Source organism: Phocoena sinus, chromosome 4, assembly GCF_008692025.1.
Source record: "Phocoena sinus isolate mPhoSin1 chromosome 4, mPhoSin1.pri, whole genome shotgun sequence".
Taxonomy (NCBI): Eukaryota; Metazoa; Chordata; class Mammalia; order Artiodactyla; family Phocoenidae; genus Phocoena; species Phocoena sinus.
Window position 1 is genome coordinate 141,873,026 of NC_045766.1, and position 14,171 is coordinate 141,887,196.

At 49.1% G+C, this 14,171-nt stretch overlaps 1 protein-coding gene across 2 annotated transcripts in view; it reads right to left on the bottom strand.

The window, feature by feature from the left end:
- TMPRSS2 (transmembrane serine protease 2) overlaps nt 1-12,532 on the bottom strand; it is a 39,405-nt gene extending 26,873 nt beyond the window's left edge. The window contains exon 1 of one of the 2 annotated variants that reach the window (XM_032631438.1): nt 12,457-12,532. The gene's annotated coding sequence lies outside the window, so the exon portion shown is untranslated. Of the gene's footprint in view, nt 1-5,956; nt 6,001-12,456 lie in introns of those variants that run through there. The other variant, XM_032631437.1, reaches the window with a different exon arrangement.
- Nucleotides 12,533-14,171: the final 1,639 nt, after the last annotated feature.

Sequence of the window (14,171 nt, forward strand, 5' to 3'; positions counted from 1 at the left end):
CTAACTCTCTGTGGCCAAAAACAAAGGAAGGGGGAAATATCTCCCTCGGGAACTGGACCTGACGGGAGACGTACTGCTGTCTAAAAGGACCAGGAGATCACGTTCCACGTGGTTCATCTTCGAAACAGGCAATTCCACGCCCACACAAGATAGTAAATCTCTTTAACTGGTTTCTGAAAGGAGCAAGACAGCCCAGATGGTGAGAGACAACACTGCTTCTCCAGTGTTCTTTCCTGTCAGCTAAAGGACAGAGCTGATTGCCCTGGATTCCAGAAAGCCAGCCTCAATGAAGCAATTTTCCTTGAAGCGACAAAGGGCATGTGTGTCAAAGCTTGGTCCCCTTCTTTGTTCCCGGTGAGGTCCCGCTCCAACTTCACCCACTTGAGTCACACAACAGCGCACGGCTGTCCCGGGCCACCCCGGGCTCTCCTTTCAGAGGGCTGACTCATGCCTCGAGTCACCTGCCCGGCCACCACTCAACAGGACGGTGCCGTGGAATCCTACCAGCTTCCCACGAAGTAATGGAGCTATTTCCAAACAAGAAGAGCCTCTCCTTATACTGTAGTGTCTTTCCTCTGGACCTCAGAACGCACTTGCTGGAGGTTTATTTTGAAAACTACCAAACCAACGCAAATGAGGTCAGCCTCATAGATACTGACCCCCATCTGGGGGTCAGGGGTTTTCCCTATAATGAAGGCTCCACTGACTTTCCCCCGACACACCGTTCACATAGGGGCTCCTGCACTGGGCCCCGCCAGGTACCTTCGAGATGCTGGTGGTGTGATGAGGTGTGATGGGTGAAAGAAGCTCCACCTCCCTTGACCTCAGTTTCAGTATCCCTTCTGCAAACTCCAAAGCAAGCAACACCAACAGACACTCCCTATCCGATGATCCATGACCAGTGGAACCCCTTATGCCTCAACCACTGCACAAAATCACCTTACGTGTAAAGATGTTTTCGTGTCCTGTTGGAGACAAAATGCACTGTTAGAGGGAAGGTAACAGACTGAGGTGGATTTAACTAACAGTTCAACATAAACAAGTATAGACCATTAGCAAAATGGCACACACTGTGATTGACACAGGAATGACAGAAAGAGGGAGAGGGAGAGAGAGACAGCAGTTCAGAAGTACTGCCTGCATCACCAAGTTTCTTTTTCTATGAATGCCTCATGGTCCAAACGAGATTACAAACTTTTTAGGGCAGGAATTGGGTCTGGTCCTTTTTTTTTTTTTTTCAAATCTAGCTTTGTACCATACAAAGAAAACATTCCCATATATATATTTGCATTCCAAAGGCCAAATGAGTAAGATGAAATTTAAGAGAGAGAGTGCCGGAAAGCCGGCACCTGGACAAAAACAGCCTCCAAATTGAGGATGTGGGTGACCTCACACGTCCAGGTGTACAGAGCTGACTGCATGCCGAGTGCGACAGACAGGCCAGAGAGGTGTCCCAATCCCTCTAGGAGGGAGGAGGCCTCAACAAAGTGCAAAAGCCTCTGTCTAAGGTTTGAAGAACTTGCCCGAGTCAATCTGTGAAATGGACATAACACGTCAATGGGGTTTTTGCCAGGATTAAGTGCGTACGTGTCCTAGCACCGTGCCCTTCACATGATGAGCCCTCAGGAGTAACATAATGATAGCAGCTAAGGGACTGCTGTGTGGAAAGGGGACTCAGTATTTTTCTGTGAAAATCCAAAGGAAGAATCCAGGATCAACATGGTCAGAAACATCAGGAAGGCAGATTTAACTCAATCCAGGGAAACCAAGTTTCCAACGATGAGAACGTTTCAATATCGACTGGGTTGCCTTAGAAGAAAACAGTTCCTCAAACCAAAAAAAGAACTTTGATCCAACACTGGAAGCTCGTTTCTCCAGCACATTCTAGAACCAAATTAGGCTTCAGTTGTGAGGCCAGACACGACAATCTTTTATTCTTTTTGATAGGAAATGCAAAAGATAACCTCCAAACGCATCCCTAGAAAACACAGGCTCCATGTGCCCCATGTACAGATCAAGTCTCCAGTGAGCCCTGCCAGGAGGGCCCCTCGGGAATCAAGGACCTTAAAGGGATTCTGACATGGGGTCACATACAAACAAGTAATCACAAAGCCTGGGCTTAGTCTCGTCTTCCAGATCAGAGCTCACTAGAAAATATTTGTCTAACAAACGTCCACCGGAAGGCCACGGTTTCTCTTCCCAGGCCTACCTGGTTGATCTCCCAATGATTCTGTCCACTCTGCCCTTGCATGAATTTCTAGACTTCAGCTGGTGCCTTTCAAACATTTCCTTCTTTCATATCACACTTCTGTACCTTCACCCCTCCCGCACCCTACCCCACCCCACTGATGCCATATCACACTTCTGTACCTTCACCCTTCCCGCACCCTACCCCGCCCCACTGATGCCTGATGGTGCATACGAACTAAAGGCCTGCAGTCTCCCCCCACAGCAAGTCCTTCCCTCCTTCTCCTTGACTTGCCTCTAACAGGAGCAAAAAGCCTGTCCTTGGGTCACCTTCCCTCTTCAAAATCCAGTTTACAGTCCAAGGAACTGCCCGCACCCTCACCAGAATTTCAGCACCTGCCATTCTCCCTGGATGCCTCTAAGGCTGCCCGTGACATTTTGCACGCTCCCAATTCCTCTTCTCCCGACCGCTGTCCAGTGGCCAGGGCAAACCAAGTCCTAGGTCACCTGCCCTTCCTCCTGACCTCAAGCTCTGTCTCTGGCTTGTTCCCTGGAACTGCCTGTGCGATCGGCCGAGCCCTTTGCTACTCCATGTGCTGTTGGGACCAGGATGGTCAATGGCACAGGGGGCACCCGGAGTCCCCTCCCACACACCCAGGCCTACAGCCCCTGGGGGCTTGCAAGCCAGGGTTCCCCAAGATGGCCTACATATAGGGCTCCCCTTCCCCGAGCTAGGAAGGGACTCACCAAGCCTGGCCCAATTCACATCTCAGCACTCAGGTGTGTGACACCCTTGCTCCCTATACCCAAAGGCCACTTAGCTTGTCCTGGGGCTGGCCCAGTGGCAGGGGTCCCCTGGCAGGTGCCCTGGAAACTAAAGAGGGACCAGGAAGGGCAGCAGAGGCTCAGCAATTTTGGGAAAAGCAGTGGCAGCCCAGGAGACCCAGAGCTGTGAGGGCGGCAGAGGGCAGATGAGTATGTGGGACTTGAGTGCCCCTTCTCCGTCCCCCCTCAAGCAGGGCCAGCTTCCCCTCCTTAGGTAAGCGAGGCTGACCAGACAGTATGTTGGGCCAGTCGCCTTTCCTTTCTACTTCCCTGCCTAAGGCTCAGGCATGACCCCTGGTTCCCAAGCCTGGAACTTTCTGGGGGGCTTAGAAAGAATAGATTTCCTGTTCCTTCCGAGTCTGATACAGCTGTTGAAGCCAAGGCGATGACCTCAAATGGTTACAAAGCCCCCCAGGACTCCTGCCCCAGGCTTAGGTGGAAAAGAGTGACAGACACCAGCCCGGAGCCCTGGCTTGCACATCCTGATAGGCCCCCGTGCCCCCAGGCCAGGCCCAGAGTCGCAGCCAGTATGCTTACAGGATGATGACGATGACAACCGACATATGTCCTTCGTGTGTCTAGGCTTCATTGCCTGCAAGACATTTTCACCCTTGGCCCCATCACTCGGGTAGGTCAACCCTCCGCACTGCCCCAGGCTCTCCTGCCCAGGTCACCCCGGAAGCGGGCAGCACGGAGCCCAGGTGGGGCTCTGCTCCTGGATTATGGTGAAGCCAGCCTGGCTGGCGAGCAAGCCCCTCTCCCACGAGGGGTCCAGGCATCGCTCAGCTCCCCTGGAGCCAGGTGGCCTGCCTGCATCCCCAGTTCTCCCTACAGGACCTGGGGCCTGGAGCAAGTCATGTCACCCCTCTGCCTCAGTTTCCTCTCACCTGAGTTATCAGAAAGAGCTTGGAATGATGCCTGGCTGGAAGAAAACGCCACATCCACGTTCGCTGTTATCATGACAACACCAGTGCGGCCCAACTTTCTCCTACAATTAAGGCAACTGAGCCCAGGGTGCGAGGGGGCCAAGCTCCACGCCATCTCCCGGGCTCTGTAGGCTCCCGGCAGCTACACAAACTTGCTAGAAGACCGACCTTGGAGGCGTCAATAAGAAAGATGTTGCTGGGGACCGAACAGACTGGGAGTCATGAGAAAGCCCCCTGCTGCCCACCAGGTCATATTTTTCAAAGCAGAGAGGGAGGTGTGTCCGCCCGATCTCCAGGCAAAGGCCGCCACCGCAACTCCCGGACCCTGTGTTGAGTGCTTGCTGGTGCCCCCTGGCCTTTCAACCTTGACCCAGGGGTCCAGTTAGCTTGGCCGGGGTGGGGAGACACAGGCCTGCCCTGCCTCTGGTGAAGCTGAGAAAGGGGAGCATCCCTTCAGTGATCCCCCGGGCCCCCCCAACCCCTCTACCTCACTCAGCAGCAGCAGCGCCTGGCCCCCAGGTCCCCTGGTTGTGCAAGCCCTGTGCACACTCCCAGCCCCCATTCTCCTCCGGGTGCGGTGGGGTGTTAGCTCCATCCTCGCTTCCTGGAGAGCCTTCTCCGACCTCCCAGGCTAAGTCAACAGCCCACCCCTCACGTCAGGTTTTCTAAACACCTTGAAACTCTCCTTAGCAGCCTTTGTAATTTTCCGTCATTTGTTTGGCTCTCTGCAGCCGTGAGCGCCAGCAGTGCCTGGACGCACTGGCGCCCCGGGCGGGCCCCCTACCGTACTTGGCCCGGGGACTACCGCGCGGGCTTCAATCCGGGTGGGCTTCGCAGGCTGGAGGCAGAGCCCTGGGACACCCCAGCCCTATAGGCAGACCTCGGGTCGCAATCTTTTCCCTCCCAAACGATCCGCTGGGATTCCACCTGACAGGCCCGCCTCCTCCTGGGCGTCTGAAACGGAATTGAAACGGATTCGGGATTCGGGATCAAGGCGCTGTGCCCTTCAGCGGGGCGGGCCCTTCGCAAAAGCCCGGGCTCAAGCCACTGCCGGCGGCCACCTACAACCAGGCCCTCTGGGGCCTGGAAGCACGCAACTTGGGGCCATAAGGCAATTCTTCCGCGGGGCCCACGAAGCCGCGATAAGGGCGCACACCATCTGGCTGGCGCTCTCAGCCTCCCGGCCCCGGTCCGGGGTCCTGCCGTGAACCGAAGCGCCCGGGTGCCTGGCCTTGTTCCTGCAGGGAGCGGGCGCCTAGAGACCAGGACCACTCCTCCCGGGGCAGGGGTGCCCGGTGTCCGGGCGGCCCAGCCCTGATCGTCGCCTCCGGGTCGCCGCCGTGGGGCTCGGGCTGTGGGCAGTGCCTTCCCGGGGCTACCGAGCCGTTAGCACCTCGCCCGGGGGCCCTGCGGGCCTGTCCCCGCCGCGCCGGCCGTATCGCTCCCGGCATCTCAGAGAGTTTCCAGTTTCTCCCTACTCCGGGAGGCAACCAAGAAGCAGGAGTTCAGGTAACACTACGGGGCTGCAGAGATTTTCCCAAAACAAAGAAGAGGAGGGACAAGTCTCCCTCTTCCTCGTCCCCAAAGGGAAAAGGCGCACCCCTCGTCCCCAGCTCGGGGCCCAGAGGACAGGGCAGCGGGAGCCGACTTCAGCCGATGGGACGCACCCCGAGGGACCCCGTGGCACGCCTGTCTCCTACCAATTGGCTAAGGACCCGCAGGGCGACCTGTCCAGGGCGACTGATGCCAACGGGGCAGCCGGGGGCCTCTGACCCGCGCGCCAAGGCGTCCCAGGCGCGCGCAGCCCTCCTGACCTCACGCAGGTCACTTTGCTCGGCTCAGCCCCGTGCGTCCCGCGGGCGGGAGGACGCACCTGCCGGGCAGGAGCTGCTCACACCTGGCTTCACCTCCCGCTGCTCCCACCCAGCGCGGGGGGCGCCCAGGGCCTCCCTCGCGCCCTGGACCCCCAGCCCCCGCCCCCGCCCCCTCCCAGAGAGCCCACCGCGCGCGCCGCTCACCTGCGGAGCTCGGGGCCCGGCGCTCCCCGCCCCTCTGCCTTCCTCCCCTCCTCCGCCTCCTCCGGAGTCCCCGATCCTCCCCGGCTCTCGCTTTAATCCGGGAGGCGGTGTCCGAGTGGCCAGGGTGACACCCCCAAGCGCCGGTCCCGGGTCACCTCGGGCAGGGGGAGGGGACGAACCGGAACGGCAGTCCCGGGCGAGGCCGGTCCGGGCGGAGCGGCAGGAGGAGGGGTTTCTTCCTGGGAAAGCCCGGGACGCGCTCTCGGCGGGACCCAGAGGGAGCCCGGGGACGCTTCCGTCCCCAGCCGGCCTTTTAGGGTTGGGGAGGAGCGCATCTCCCTCCCCACTTCCCCTGGACCGAGCCGGTGGCCGGCGCTTCGCGCCCGAACACTCAAGTCTGGATTCAGGAAGGAGATTCTGGGCAGTGCTGACCGAGTCTCGTACGACCCGGCCAAGCCCTGGCGCTGGGGACCCGCTTGACCTCTGTGCCCTCGGAGAGGACCCAGGAGTGTGCTCCCAAGGGCCGCTGGCCCGGACACTAGAGCCCAAGACGCAGCCCTCCTCGCCGAGCACCCTCCCCAGTCCTCTTGGGCGGCTCTTCTCTGCCTTCAGGTCCCGAGTCCCTCCCCCTCCCTCAGTACGTCCCCAAGAGTGGCTTGAGGTCTTCCCGCCCACCTAAGGCAAGAGACAGGGGGTGAGGAAAGAGGGTAAGATAAATCTTGCCTCTTTTTAAGAGGCTCTTTTCAATGCTGTTTGCAGTACGCAGATTAACGTGGATTGCTTTCGAATCAAGTAGAAGCAGAAGAAAGCCCAATTCATTCCAAGTCACATGCTGCGTTGGCTCAGCTCCTTCCTGAGCAGGTGACCTGGGACTGGACTTTCCTAGTAAGTTCTTTCCACCCTCTCCTTTGGCTCCCATCCTTACATCCACAACAGGAGACCATCCTGCATATGCCCCAGCCCTTCCCATCTCTCTCCCATCACTGGTGTCCGGGTTGTCCAAGTAGAAGACCCTTGAGTACCGTCTCCAGCAGATAGGTCAGGTCAGGTGGTCTTCTGGTGGCGACGCACACATTTCTGTTTTAAATAGCATAATTGGAGCCCTCTGGGAATGGCACCATTGTTCCTGCAAAACCCAATGTCCACCTACACACCGGGCGGTATGTGTGTCTGTACCTTCATCCCTCTTGTGGTTGTTTTCTCACTATTCATTTTCCCTTCTTTGGGCAACTTTCCCGAACTTTTGTTGGAGTTTACACATCCCCCAGGAGCAGATCGCCGGCTTGGGGAGCCAACTCCACGCCACTGCTAGAGGGGAGCACGTGGCCAGTGTCTGGCTCAGCAGCTGAATCCCATCCCTGCCCGAATTTCGTGCTTCAGGGAGAACACACAACCCACTTTTGGCCAGTGAGACTTGGAAGAGAGGGTTTCGGAGGTTTGGGGTCAGGGTGGGGAAGCTGGTATTTTTTTACTCTCCTGCTGGAGCTTCCAGAGACCCTCTTCCTTGTGCTTGGAGGAAGAAGAAGCAAGTAGTCACAGGAAATGTTGATAGCCATCTTTCCATCACCAGGGAGCTAGTACCAGGATGAAGATAGCTTCTCCCCCAAAAAGCACAGCATACACTTCACACCAGTCAGAATGGCCATCATTAAAAAGTCTACAAATAACAAATGCTGGAGAGGGTGTAGAGAAAAAGGGAACCCTCCTACACTGTTGGTGGGAATGTAAATTGATACAGCCACTATGGAGAAAAGTATGGAGGTTCCTTAAAAAACTAAAAATAGAGTTACTATATGATCCTGCAATCCTACTCCTGCGCATATCTCTGGAGAAAACTCTAATTTGAAAAGATATATGCTCCGCAATGTTCATTGCAGCACTATTTACAATAGTCAAGACATGGAAACAACCAAAATGTCCATTGACAGATGACTAGCTAAAGAAGATGTGGTACATATATACAATGGAATATTACTCAGCCATAAAAAAGAATGAAATAATGCCATTTGCAGCAACATGGATGGACCTAGAGATTATCATCTGAAGTGAAGTAAGTCAGAGAGAGAAAGACAGATATCACATGATATCACTTATATGCAGATCTACAAAAATGGTACAAATGAACTTATTTACAAAACAGAAATAGATTCACAGACATAGAAAACAAACTAAAGGGGGTAGTGGGGTGAGGGAGATATAAATTAAGAGTTTGGGATTAACATATATAGACTACTATATACAAAATAGATAAACAGCAGGGACCTACTGTATAGCGCAATGCTCAGTATCCTATAATGGAAAACAATATATATATATATATATATATATATATATATATATATATATAAAGTGAATCACTTTGCTGTACACTTGAAACTAACAGAACTTTGTAAATTAGCTATACTTCAATTTAAAAAAAACCCACAGGGCTTCCCTGGTGGCGCAGTGGTTGAGAATCTGCCTGCTAATGCAGGGGACACGGGTTCAAGCCCTGGTCTGGGAAGATCCCACATGCCGCGGATCAACTAGGCCCGTGAGCCACAACTACTGAGCCTGCGCGTCTGGAGCCTGTGCTCCGCAACGAGAGGCCGCGATAGCGAGAGGCCCGCGCACCACGATGAAGAGTGGCCCCCGCTCGCCACAACGAGAGAAAGTCCTTGCACAGAAACGAAGACCCAGCACAGCCAAAAGTAAATGAATAAATTTTAAAAAATAGAAAAAAGAACAACCCACAGCGTAGAGATGACAAGAAACCCAATTCTTGATGACAGCATTGAACAACTGAATCCAACCAGCTCTGAAGCTAAGCACCCTTTACCACATCTTCCATGAACACAAGTGGAAATCAGAATCCTCGACCAAGGGGAGTAGCCGTAATACAATGAAAGCAAAACAACATTATTATAGGTTAAAAATAAGTAGCAGAATTCTGCTCATGGCAATGCGCAGGCTAGATATCCTGAAATAATGCTCATACTACAAAATAACCAAGAGGGCTTGATAGAATATATATTGTTACTCTTCTTTAAAATTACAGCTGATTTTGCAAGAAAACTTGGGAAATACTCAGACACAAAAGTGAAATGGGAGCAGATATGCAGGGAAGTCAGGGGCGTGGCAGGCATCCTGAAGTCACCTAAATACCTGTAGTCCTGCAGAGTTTTGTGGGCAGGGGGTGGCGCGAATGACAGACAAAGTCACAGGCCTCAGCAAGGTGGGAGGTTGCTAGGATACCACAACGTCAACACCCCAAAGCCCCATACCCTCAGAGAAAGTATGATTAAGAAATGACTGTATCTACCCCACGGATGGGTGGTGACTAATAACCTTGTCTATACCTTAGTCCTGGCTCTCAGTGGAGGGGGACGAATGCTCTCCTGAGAATTGATAACTACCAGCAAGCCCTCTTAACGAGAATTTACGTTTTGAACCCTAATTCCCACTATCTTTGTAGTCAGAAAAACATCAAGTCAAGAATTTAATCAAATGTGGTCCCAGATTGGCAATGTCCCAGGCACATGGCAGAAGCAAACCCATAGCCTCTCTAGTGGAATGCCACTCGTGATGGATAATTTTATGTGTTGACTTGACTAGGCTAAAGGATGCCCAGGTCGTTGGTAAAATATTATTTCTGGGTGTGTTAGTGAGGGTGTTTCTGGAAGAAATTAGCATTTGAATCCATAGACTGAGTAAAGATCTATCCTCAACAATGAGGGTGGACCTCATCCATTTCTTTGAGGGCTTACATAAAACTAAAATGCAGAGGAAGGGCCAGTTTGCTCTCTCTCTCCAACGTGGGACATCCATCTTCTGCTTTCCAACATCAGTGCTCCTGGTTCTTAGACCTTTGGACCCAAACTAAATTATGCCACTGGCTTTCCTGTTTCTCCAGCTTGCAAACAGCATGTTATGAGGCTTGTCTTCCATAATCAGGTGAGCTAATTTCTATAATAATAAACTCACACACATATACACACACACACACACACATAACATATATCTCTTACTGGTTCTTTTTCCTCTGGAGAACCCTGACTAACACACTCCTCAACCCAGGAGAAATTCCCACACAGTCAATTAAAATGAGCTTAATTGAATTAAAAACAATTAAAATAAGACACCATGAAAAAAATCAAGAAGCATAACAAAATGTGGAATCAGACCAGAGATATTGGCGTTATTAGATACAAATGACAGATAAATATGTTTGCTAGGTGCAAAAATAAAGCAGAGACTCTAAAAATGAATGAGAAGCAAGGATTGCTTAAAATTAACAGAATTAGGGGTAAAATACTAAATAGAACTTCTAGAAGCAAACAAACAACAATGTAAATTTTCAATAGCTGAAGAGGGAATTGGTGACTTGGAATATAGACCTGAAGAAATTATCCAAAATTCACATAGAAGGACAAAATTATTTTTAAAAACATATGACAAAGAAGCTAAGTGGTATGGAGAACAGAGGAAGAAGATCTAAGCTATGTCTGATTAGACCTCGAAAATGTGAAAATGGAGAGAACAAAGGTAAAAGCAATAATGATTAAATTTTTTTTCCAAAATTGATAAGTCATGAATCCTTCGATTATTGAAGCACAGCAAATTCTGAGAAGAAAAGAGAGGAATCCAGAGTTAAATGTAATATAGTGAAACTGCAGAACTCTTAAAATAAAGAAAAGATCTAAAAACACATCCTGAAGTGAAAGACCTAGCCCCCAGATGGAAGACGGAATATGGTGGAAAAAAATATTCAAAGTGTTAGAAAAAAAATGACTGTCAACCTAAAATGTTATATCCTGTAAAAACGTCCTTCAGGAAAGAGGGAAAAGACATTTACAGACAAACCAAGGCAGTGTTGACCACAACAAGGAAACTTGAAAAGGATGAAGTCCAGGAAGAAGAAAAATAATCCCAGAAGGCAAGTCTCACATGCAAAAGGAAATGGTGAGGCAAGAATAAGGTTAAAATGTAAATAAATCTAAACAAATATTGACACCATAAAAAAGCACCATTGATGGGCTTCCCTGGTGGCGCAGTGGTTGAGAGTCCGCCTGCCGATGCAGGGGACACGGGTTCGTGCCCCGGTCCGGGAAGATCCCACACGCCACGGAGCGGATAGGCCCGTGAGCCATGGCAGCTGAGCCTGCGCGTCCGGAGCCTGTGCGCTGCAACGGGAGAGGCCACAACAGTGAGAGGCCCGCATACTGCAAAAAAAAGCATCACTGATAATGATTAATCTATAAAGGTAAAGCAGTGACAGCAACAACAAAAAGTAGAACTAAAATATTGGAAAATGCTTTAATTCTGTTCCTCTAAGTGGGGGGGATCAGAATTACAGCATTGTAATGATTGTAATCTTCTGGAGGAGAACAAACACATAGATTAACCTGAGACTTCTTTGAGTATGCTTGTTAAAAGGAAAAGTGTAAAAGAATAGAAATAGAATGTATGTTGACCTAGTCCAAACCCAAAGAAGAAAAAAATGAGATAAGGAAGAAAACACTCAGTGAAATATAACAAAATAAAGCAAAGAAAGATGAGGGAAGAGAAGTAAAATCAAACCCAGAAAAAAATAAGACAAATGGAAAGCATAAAATATAAACCTAAAAATATACACAAATACATCAGTAATCATAATACATGTAAGTACTCCCAACTGTCCAGTTAATATGAATAGATTTTTTGAAAGATATAGATAATCAGATTGTCTAATTTTTAAAGACAGAAACATGCAATTTTTGAGACCTATGTAGAATGAACATATGTAAAAGAAAACTGGCTTGACTAATTTAATAATGGACAAAACAGACTTTTGAATAAAAGGCTTTATTGAGAATAAGGAGAGTCACTTAGTAATGGTAAAAGAAACAAATCGCTGGAGAAATATAACAGTTGGGAACTTGCCTATACCTAACAACATAGTCTCTCCAAAAGATGTGCAAAGAAAAATTGATAGAACTGAAAGATCTTTTCAAATCCACCATCATCTCTCTTAGTCATGATAGGTCAACCAACCAAACAAACAAATAAAAATTCAGTAAAGATATAGAAGATTTGAACAATGCAATGAGCAAACTTTATTAATGGACATATATAGATGCCTACACCAAATAATTGGCCAGAGGATTTTCCGGTTAAGAAACACAATATTCCAGTCTTTCAAATATCTTTTCCAAGGAATAGGGATTTAGAAAATACTCTCCAGCTCATCAGTGCCTAAGCCAATCTAATTCATGAATATAAAAGTGAAAATCCTTTAAAAAATTAGGAAAATGAATCCAACGATGTATAAAAAAAGATTATGACTAAATTGGGTTTGTCCTAGGAATGTAATACTGATTTCACGTTAGAAAAGCTATTAGTATAATTCAACACAATAACACATTAAAACAGAAAAATCATAAAACTATCTTAATATATATAGAAAGAGCATTCAATAAAATTTAAAATGCATTCATGACAAAAGTCCTTTGCAAAGATAAAATAAAAGGAAGCTTTCTTACCTGATAAAGGAGATTTGGGGAGAAATGAAGCAGGAATGAAAGGTTTTGCTCCCACACTTGTTGTTGGCCAGCTGGCTCACTTCCTGCCTGAGGCAATGACCAGGCCCTTACCCCGACCCTCCCACTTCTGGGACTCCTGGTCATGTGTGTTTACCTCTGTGACGATGAGCCCCACCTCAGCTTCTGCAGGACACCCCTGTCAAGGTCAGGGGCAACAGTCTAACCTTGTGGGCTACAGCTTGTCCTTGCCCTCCCCCATTTTACACCTGTTGTGGACAGAATTATGAACCCCAAATTCATATGCTGAAGCCCCAACCCAATGTGACTGTATTTGGAGATAGAACTTTCAGGTAATCAAGGTTTAATGAGGTCATAGGAAGATTGGTGATTTTGATAGGATTGATGGCCTTATAGAAAGAAGATCTCTTTCTCTCTCTCTCTCACTCTGTACACACTGAGGAAAGGCCATGTGAAGACACAGCAAGAAGGCGGCTGTCTGCAAGCCAGCAAGACGGTCCTCACCAGGAACCAAACAAGCCAGCACCCTGATCTTGGACTTCCAGCCTCCAGAACTGTGAGGAACAAATGTCTGCTGTTTAAGCCACCCAATCTGTGATATTTTTTTTTATGGTGGCCTGAGCAGAGTGATACGAAATCACTCAATGCCCTGTGGTCTGTGAGCTTCAGCATCAGATGAGAACCCAAGAACCAGACAGAGACTGGTTAGACAACTTCCTCAAGCACAAGGTCAAATCCTCTAACCAACCCCTTTTGGGGGGTTGTTACCATCGTAGAACAGACATATCTTTGCAGATATATCATTGTAGAATGTGGAACACAAATTAAAACTTAGTGAGGGCTCCAACATGGAGGAAGCTTGAGGACCTTATGCTGAGTGAAATAAACCAGACACAAAAACACAAATACTGTGGGATTCTGCTTATATGAGGTCCCTAGAGGAGTCAAATGCATAGAAACAGAAAGTAGATGGTGGGTGGCAGGAGCTGGGGGCGGGGAATGGGGAGTTAGTGTTTCATGGGGACTGAGTTTCAGTTGAGGACGATGGAAAATTCTGGAGATGGATGGTGGTGATGGTTGCACAACATTCTGAACGGGCTTAACGCCATTGAACTGTGCACCTAAAATGGTTAAAATGGTAAATTTCGTGTAATGTATATTTTACCACAAAAGCAAACACATACCAGATTGGCAAAAATTAAAATTACTCACTACCGTGTATGGCCCAAACTGAGTCAGCTGGAGGGGAGGGGAGGATAAAGGAGGAGGGTGTAACTGGTGGAAACACTTTGAAAAACTTCCGAGTTCTGCAGTAACGTTGAAGTTGTTTAAAACTTTCACCTGGCAATTTCACGCCCAAGTTTGTGCCCTGAAGAATTCTTGCGAAGTGCCCAGAACCTTCTAAAGGAATGTTTACAGAAGCACTATTTCTATTGCAAAAGCCTGGAAACAACCTAAATACTGACAGGGAACTCCTGTCAGTCCCTTCTAATGGAAAAGAAATAAGTATGTATTGATCTATTCAGACGGTGCAATTAGAATGGGCAAACTACAACTGTACCCGTTACCATGGATAATTCTCCCAACATGTGGAGCAAGACAGCAAGTTGCAGGAGGACAATATACAGAGGATTCCATTTGTATAAAGTTCTAAACATTCAATATTAAATAACATTTTTAGAGGTATATACATATAT